Here is a 9,843-nt window from a genome sequence, read left to right as displayed (position 1 = left end):
GGATGACACCCACAAATCTTTACTACTGTAGTAATAAAGTTAACCTATTATGGATAGAATGTTTGATAATAATATATGATCTACCTTGTGAGGGGTCTGCCTTGTTAAAAGCTTATGAGACTACTAGGTCTCATCTTGTTAGAGGATTTAACACTTACAATAAAGAAAGGACTCTATTAGGGGATTTACAAAGCTCTGTTAAGACCACTCTATTAAGAGATTACTTAAATTCTAGTTGACTGGAAATGATTCGGTACCTGACTCTCAGTATGCTCTATAAGCTAATTTTGAGTCTTCTCCTTCTTATCTGATCCTTTCCTCTGATATGATAAACTTGTCTTCCTCTCTTCATAGCTCTCATAAGGTCACTCTCTTTGTTAAGTAATAATAGAACTCTTCACTAACTTTTGATCTAGTTTCAATCACATAATACTCCTTGTTTGCATATACACACTTCTCTTCCCATCTCCCTCTCACACATTGATCTAGGTTAAGATCTTCGCTATTTAAAGTGTTTTCTAAATGCTTCCATATTTTGCCTCATCATCTGAATCATTGATCACACAACATAGAAATATGTGATCCACACCATTAACAAATAAAAATTACTACATATATTAAATTTTCCATAACAATCTCTACATGTATTAAATGTTTGGTCCAAGTCAACTTGAAAAATATTTTACCTCAAAATCTATTCCATTTTTGACTTTTACGTAAACTCTGCATTCCTTGGCCTTTACTATCTTCTGATGCTCGATATTTCTATTGAGTATTCTATAGTGTGATCTTATTGTGATCTTCTGATGATTGACATATACTACGTAACTTGACACTTGTCTGCTTGAAACTTTCTTGGTCATTATTGATCTTGGCTCATATAGAAAATAATTGGTGACCATAAATTTACTTAGCTCATATAGATCTTGGTACATACTTTCTTATATATATGACTCAACCTATATAGAGTAGCTCGGTCATGATGATGACCATCTAAGTTTTCCTTGTAAATGACTAAGTGTTTGACACTAATAGACAACAATAGTTAGAAATAGCAACAATCATTCCCTTTGACATTAGTGGAAATAACACTTTGTCATATTTACATCTTTACAATACAATATGATAATGAGCTATCCCCCTATGTCTTATGACTTTTACCAATGAATAATGAATAAACAATGTAAAAATGAATAACAATTCATTCCTGAATTATTGAAATCATTTAAAATCTATATCCCCCTTTACTTTATTCAAATCTATTTCTCCCTTATTTTTGAATACTTATGTCATTGCTATTGGGGTTGAATAGGTGGTAGAAAACTATATTTGTCAATGAATTCCTTATGAACTTTGGTAATCATGGATAATGTATGATCCCATGTGGTACTTGGTGCCTCCAAAATATAAATTTGTTGTTAATATTAGGTTGGTTTTGACAAAGTAGTGACAAAACACTTAGTCATTTTCTATCAGTATTATAGTGCATGCTGACTGATTAGAGAAAGCTAAGTGACCAGTGTGAGCTGAGTGATCAAAGATGCTAAGCATTAGTTTCTAGACAATACATTTTGAGAAATTTACCTAGTTATTACTAGGCACTAGTATGTACTGAGTGATTCAAAAGCCAAGTAAATAGTGTATGCTTAGTCATTCAGAAGCTGAGTTACAACATTGAGCATGTAGTGATAATCGGGCATCAAAGCCTTAAGATGTCAAGTGAAAAGTTTTGGACATTTTTTTTGTAATGGCACAAACTTCTATGTAAACCATTTTCGGGCTACAATTCTAGAAGATAAGTATAGATGTATATTGTGAATCCCTATGCAATATATGCATCCAATCAAATTAAGGGATATTTTAAGAAAAAATATGGATCAACCATAGCTATTGATTCATACCTAATCCTAGTCCACCTATGTTTACATAAGGAGGAAAACCCTAAAGAGTTTGTATGCAAGTATGCAAACGAATGCTAAGTGCAGAGAGATTATTCATGGTGGATATGGAGGTTATGAAAATGTTCTAAATTGTGAAATTAGTTAGAGAGAATAGTGGAAAGAAGAGAGAGGACAAAGGAGACATATCTAATTAGAAGGATCAAGGATTTATCAATAAAGAGAAGATAAGACATCTGGCAATAGTGTGCTAAATGGAGGACCATGGTGCCAAATCATTTTAATAGGTGATGTAAAGAAAATTTCCTAATAGAGTAGTCTTAACAGACTTTTGTAAATCTCTTAACTGAGTGCTTGCCTTATTGTAAGTTTAAGTCCTCTAACAAGGAACATTTTTAATAGGGTGTTAAAATAATTTAACAAGGTGAGACCTAATAGTTATTTTAAGCCGTTAACAAGGCAAACACCTCACAGGGTAGATCATAGTTTATGGTCAAACTTATTGAACCATAATTAGCTACACTTTATAACTGCATTAGTGAATCTTTGTCGGTGTCATCCCCACCCCAATTTTACCTTCTCATTGGTGGGTTTCTAGGTAACAAATTTATTGTATCACGTGTTATTTGTTTCATGCTATGGATGCAAATGTGTAGTTAGCTATTTCATTTTATATGCTAAATCATGAGATGGATGTGTGCTAAATGTTTTATGGTTAAAGTTTTGAAATATTGATTCATTCACCCTCTTAGAGTTTACTTTCCCATTGTTATTTCCAACAATTGGTATTAGGCCTTTGTTCTCTAGAAAGGAAAGTTTACAACTTTGGAGGTAAGATCTTGAAGATGGAAGTCTACAAGTTGGGAAAGACTATTGAGAACCAAAAGATTGAAGTACAACTTTCCCTACACCAACTCAAGGAAGCAAGAGATGAGCTACATCATTCATTGCAAGGAAGAAAGGAACCAATTATTTAGATAAATGACACTCATTACCAAGAAGAAGACACTACTGGATTATTTAAGAATGGAAACTCAAGTGAGTTTGATGCAATAATTGTAGATTTGATGTAAAAGAATAATGCCCTAACTGAAGAGGTCATCTTAAGATAGAACAAGAAGTCCAATCAGTATTGCTATGTGAGGTGACCAAACAGAAAAAGAAAGATGAGGAAGACAAAGTCATGATTGAAGATGAAAAAAGAACACTGACTGATAGGTTGGAAGAGAAGACAACAAATGTGAAAAAGCTTGCTAACATGTAACTAGACACAATGAATCAATTGATGACTGCAAACCATGAATTGAATGGACAGGACATTGAGATCATAACCCTAAAGTAATAGAATGATCAACTAAGGAATAACTTGAGAGAAGAAAATGAATTCATTGAAAGTTTCAATAAACCTAGTGAAGCCATCAAATACTTTGAGAGATTGATGAAATCTCCAATGCCTAATAATGATACTACTGGATTGGGATACACTAGTATTGAGGAAGGAGAATCATCTAAAAGTGGTGAGAAAAGGAATAACAAGGTAAGAACTACAAACCCACTTGTTATAATTGTGGAAAGCTAGGTCATACAGAAAATGTCTATAGGACCAACAATACAAATCATAAACCTAAGCAAAAATTCAATGGTTACTGTCATAAGTGCAACAAGTAAGGATTTTAAGCACCTGAATGTAGGTCCAAGACCATCAACACTCATAAATTTGAAGGATACTTCCACAATTCTAAGAAGTATGGACACAAAGAATATGAATGTAGATCTAAGGAAAAGTGGACATCAAACAAGAAAACAAAAATACAACATAATGGAAAATCCTATGATTAAGATTAGAACACAAGGTACAATTATTACTATTGTCAGGAATATGGACATGTTCCTAAGAATTTCATTAGAACACATTTTAGAGGCAACTATAATACATGGTTGAGAGAGACTACATACTTGAGTTGTTTGAAGACTGGTCATGTCAACAGAAATTGTCCAACTAGGTCACTAGCATCGAGTAATGGAAATAGTAAAGGAAAAGAAAAGATCAATGTAGAGAAGGTAAAGGTACAGTTGAACAAGACATGGAAGAAGAAGGAAGATTGCAACACATCACTTCATCTAATGGATCAGATGATCACATCACCCCCAACTAGGCAATCAAGAGGTATGTATGGGATTGATATTTCAAAAGTTATATTATGCATTAGTTCCAAAAATCTAAGATCTAGAAAGATCATATATGCATGAATTGTGATGTAATGTATTGTTTAGAACCTAAAGGAAATCTATAGTTTTGTTGTTTTATATGTTGGTGCCAAGCATGGAAGACATTAGTGTTGTTGTCAAGAAACGAAAGGAATAGTGGTTATTATTGAGTTATGGAGACGTGGTGGTAAGTGTCAAGCTCACAATGTTGACTGACCATGTTGAAAGTCCTATGATAGTCAAGCTTAAAACTGTGTAAGCATTGATCATTTATTGTTGAATATGAAGGGTTATATAGTTGATTTTTTACTCATTTTCACTTACCAAAGTTTATAGAGTGCACAAAGAGCATGAAGGAAAATTGAGAAAGAAGATTCAAGTGTTTGTGAACTGGATTCAGTTGCTACTCATCATCAATCATTAGATTTGAAAGGTATTTAGTTATTGTCAAGTCACACTGTTTGAATTTTTGAAAACCCTAGATATTTGAAATGCTATCTAAATTTTTAGAAAATTTTAGGAAAGAGGGAAAGAGATTTTCAATGTTCAATTGATAAGTAATGATTTTAGACAACCCCCTTTCCAAGATATTCCTAAGATAGAATATAAAGGAGACTTGTGTGGTGCGTTATTGATGATACCACCAAAAGTATTGATGATACAAGATGTTAGATGTTGTTATATGGGTAAGATTGGAGAAGTAGGTGACATGGAGATAAGAGATAGCTACAAAAAACTATGTGATAATGGAGTCTTGAGGGAAGAATATAAGATTGTTGAACAAAAATGGTTAAACTGTGCCTTAGATTTTCCTCAAGTTTTTAAGGCCGAATGAATTAGAATTGCTATAAGCCACATACATGATAATTATATTTGGTTGGAAGGTAGACCAATTAAGCTCATTAAGAGGATCATAAGCTGAGTATCAAGGTACCCTACCCTTGATCTACCTAAGAGCATGTGAAGTGATGCAAAGGAAACTATTGAAAAGAATACAGGTGTAGTATGAAACAAAAGAGGGATGTCTATTGACACAATCTTAGATCCCCTAATTGCCTTTGCAGTAAGAGCGATTTCTCACAAGTTCTTTTAGTCTAGCCAAATGAATAGTGTATCATGTATGGCTATTGATTTGGGTTACAAGATAGTAAAGAGGGACCATTCCTACGACCTTGCAGAGTTGCAATTACAACAATTATCAAAAAACTTGGAGGCCATTAGGAAAGAAAAAAGTGCATCATTAAAATTTGGTTCTTTACTTGTTTGCATATTATTTTATGTACAAAAAACATTTCCCACCTTTAACACAATTTCTTGGAAGACCAATAGGACAATTGCACAACATATTTCAAAATTCATAGAGTAGCTAGGTGATAATTTTGATTCAGTGATGACACATTACTTTAAGGACTTTAAGAAATCTATGAAACAAAGGTTAAGGAGCCCTATATCCTTAGTGGAGAAACATTATGAAGATGTGTGTTTCTTAGTGAATGCTAACCATGCATATGTGCAGAAGCAATACCTAGGGTCAGATGGATGAAGTCCTTGCCATATGAGATAAATGTAGATGATGCCTCTACAACTATTATAAATCTATTAGCAGAAGATATTGACAAGAGTGCCACCTCATTTGGTAATTATGAGGAAGCCAAATCTAGAATAATAATAGACTTGAAAAAACCTATTGTTCTTAGGAAGAAGAACAAACTAGTGAAAAAGATGAAGGAAAGATTTGGTGAAGGAGATGATGAAGAAGAAGAAGATGAAGAGGAAGAAGAAGGCTAAACCCCATTGACATTAACTCAAGGCCTAGGAAAAGATCAAAGAGAAGATGTAGGAGGTGCCAAGGGAGAAGAAGCTGAGGAAGCACCTCAACCAATAAAGAAGAAGAGAAAGAAAAAGGAGCCAGAAGTGGAGAATACTACAAAGATGCTTGTGAATCAACCATAACAGAAGGCAATAGTACCTACTACTAGGTCTAACACAAGGGAAGCCACCACACAAGAAAAATAAGTTGTGAAACCTAAGGGAAAGAGGACACCTATCACAACAAAGACAAGTGGGCCTACTAAGAAGATATATAAAAGATTGAAGAAGAAGTCAGTGACTTAACCAAAGTTAGATGAGGAAAAAATAGAGTCAGATGACCTGAGCCAAATTAAAGTGGTAAGCCACAATCCCACCTTTGACTTAGACAATTTGTGTGATAATATCAAGTCAAATGTAGATTTATTTGGTTTCAAACATATTGAATTTGATAATTGAGGGAAAGTTGATCAAAATAAAGTCGAGGAAGCCATATATGAGATGATGGCTACATTTAAATCAAATCCTCTAGAAAATGCCAACTCACTACCCAAGAGTCTATACAACCGAGTTGACCCAAAATGTCAATATAGATTGCAAACTAAAATATAGATCAGGGAATCAACATTATCTCAAGTTATGCCAAAATTAGAAAAATGAAATATTTCCAAAGCTATGGAAAAGCATAAGACTAAATTTTCCCCCAAACATAGAGCTTTCCATATTTGGACAAAGAATACTCAAGATGTAGTTAACAAAAGTACAACAATTTAGAAATCAATATGTGGTCTATCCACTCTAGCAATCAAAGAAAAAGGTGAGAAAGAAATACAAGATCCTAACAAAGGTGAACAAGAGGTAGCAATTATTGTAAAATAAGTCCTAGTCAAGGATGGTATTGTGGAAGGCACTAAGGAGACAACAATAGAGGAGACCACAATTGATGAAGAGCAACAAAATGTTCAAGAGGAACAAGTGCCAAGTGTCAATCCTCCACATATACACCAAGTGAGTCAATAGGACTCAATACAAATAAAGGATGTTCTTGATAATTTAGCCTAGAACATCAATCCCTTGACTAAAGAAGATTTGAAAAAGATATTGAAGGACTCCACCACAATAGCACAACTATGTTCAAAACCCATATTGGTGAGAGTTGATGAGATTTAGAATGCAAAAGTTGCATCATTAGGGGAACAACCAAAAAAAAAATCTAATGTTCCCTCTCAATCCATAGAAGCAAAGGAGAAGGAAAAATAGGACCTACAAATAGATCATAGTGCAAACTTGGAATAGACAGTTGTTACAGTTGAGACACAATCTATAATGCCTATAGTTACATTTAAGATAAAAGAGGCTAAGACACAACCAATAGATACATCTTTGCCTAGCCTAAATAGTTTAGGTATGCCATCTATATTTACTATTGAGAAAGATGGAACTAAAGTTCACATAGGTCAGGAAGCAAGTCCTGCACCTACTGCATAAACACAAGGTAAAGCACAATAGGAAGAGAATAAAGATGATAAGACTAAATAGTTTGAGGTGACTACTACACTAGAAGAAAAAATTTCCATATAGACTCTGGTTACCCTACTAGCTTTACTTACTCCTCCCAGTAGTCAACCTCTTTCGAGGCCAAGCACACATGTTACACCTTTACAAATATCAAGGCTAAATGCAACTATATCAAGGAGCATAAATAATACGTCTTTTGATGATGTAAGTTTAGATGAGGTGATTGAGTTTCCCAATTGAAAAATGAGCATTGAATAGGTGATGAGGTAATACATCTAGCAACCATCATAATTGAACAAATGAGCATTCTATAGGAAGCTCTACAAAGAAAGAAGACACTAGAAATGATGGGAAGGGAGTATAAGCAAAAGAAAGTTTTGCATGAGATAAAAGACATATTTTTTGATCCTTTTAGTCTCCCTGAGATGAATGAAGACAAGCCCATAATTGATCAACTTGTCATTATTATTTACAAAATAAAGGATGAAGACCTAGATTTAGATGTTAAAATTTTAGAATGGTTTGAAAGGAAATTTCACATAAAAATACTTGAGAAGATATCTAGTGCTATTGCACTTAGATAGGTTGATCTAGCAACCAAAGTGGAGAGTGTGAAGAAGGTGTTAGAGAATGTTTTCTCTCTCTACACCAAGCTATGTGATCTAAATCTTTTCACACAAGAAGTTCAGAGGGCTATTGACCAACTACAAGGAGATTTACAAACTACAAGTAGTACTCTTAAGTTATCTCTTGGTCAAAGGCAAGCTCATTTTCATAGATTATTGTCCACACAAGGTAGGCTTGCTAAGATGCAAGCACACGATGCTACTATTAGAGCTACCTTGATAAGTATTCAATCCATGTTGACCCCACACATGGAAGTGTTTCATAAGGAACTAGCCTATGCTGAGACATTAACGAAGAAATATTCTTATCTTTCAACTCATGATGGCTTAGTTGACCTTGCTACCCAACTAAACATTCAATATCAATCTCTAGAGATAGCCAACAAAAATTGGGATGCATAACTAAAGATTATTATGGAGGTCCATCAATCATTTTGGGAAAAACACGCTTTTAGTTACACACTTTTAGTGTATAACCCAAATGACATAAGTGTCAAAAAAAAGGGATTATGAAGGTTTTGTTGATAAAGAGGGATAGTGAAGTTTCGAGTAAGGGGGAGTAATAATGTAGAAATAGGGGACACCAAATCTACTTACAAGGAGTATCAGATTCAGATACAAAAAGGAAACATTTACTCAGGGGGAGTAATGGAGAAATAAGGTATGCCAGTTAGTCATAAGTTTTGCAATTTTTCAAAATTACAAATGTTGTATAAGAACCAAGTAATCTATACATATTCTCTGAGTTATGCTCATAATAAGGATTGTATATGCATGAATTTTTTTTTTCCACTCATGTCAAAGGGGTAAATTTTTAATCTTAGATTGGTTTTGACAAGTTAGTGACAAAACAATTAGTGATTTTCTATCAGTATTACAATGCACACTGAGTGATTAGAGCAAGATGAACAATTAGTGTGATTTGAGTGATCAAAGAATGCTAAGCATTACTTGCCAAATAATACATGCTGAGAAATATACCTAGTTAGTGTTGGGAACTAATATGCACTGAGTAGATAATGTGTGTCAAGTGATTTAAGAGTTGAGTAAATAGTAGTGATGACTAAGCATCAAAGCCTTTAGATGCTGAGTGAACAGTTTTAGACATAGTTGTTTGTAATAGTACAAACTTCTATGTAAACCATTTTTGGGCTAGCATAACAATTATCTTACGATTCTAGAAGATAAGTATGGAGGTATATTGTGAATCCCTATACAGTACATGCAACCAATCAAATTAAGGGATGTTTTAAGCAGAAATATAGATCAACCACAACTGTTGATTCTTACCTAACCCTACTCCACCTATGTTTCCTTAAGATGGAAAACCCTAAAGAGTTTACATGCAAGGAAGGAAATGAATGCTAAGTGTAGAGAGATCATTCATGGTAGCTATGGAGGTTATGATGATGTTCTAAATTGAAAATCATTTAGAGAGAAAAATGTAAAGTAGAGAGAGGACAAAGGAGGTGTATCTGATCAAAAGGGTCAAGGATTTATAAGTAAACATAAGATTTGACATCTAGCATCAGTGTGATAATTGAAGGATCATGGTGCTGAATCATTTTAATAGGTGATGCAAAGAAAATATCATAATAGAATAATCTTTACAAAATTTTGTAAATCTCTTAACTGAGTGCTTCCTTTATTATAAGTTTAAGTCCTCTAACAAGGCACACTTTTAACAAGGTGTTAAAATCCTTTAATAAGGTGAGACCTAATAGTCTTTGTAATCCTTTAATAGGGCAGACCCCTCATAGGGTAGATTATAGTTTATGGTCAAA

This window comes from Cupressus sempervirens, chromosome 4 (genome assembly GCF_028749045.1).
Source record: "Cupressus sempervirens isolate cs-2001-9-10 chromosome 4, ASM2874904v1, whole genome shotgun sequence".
Taxonomy (NCBI): domain Eukaryota; kingdom Viridiplantae; phylum Streptophyta; class Pinopsida; order Cupressales; family Cupressaceae; genus Cupressus; species Cupressus sempervirens.
This window is presented reverse-complemented; position numbering follows the sequence as displayed.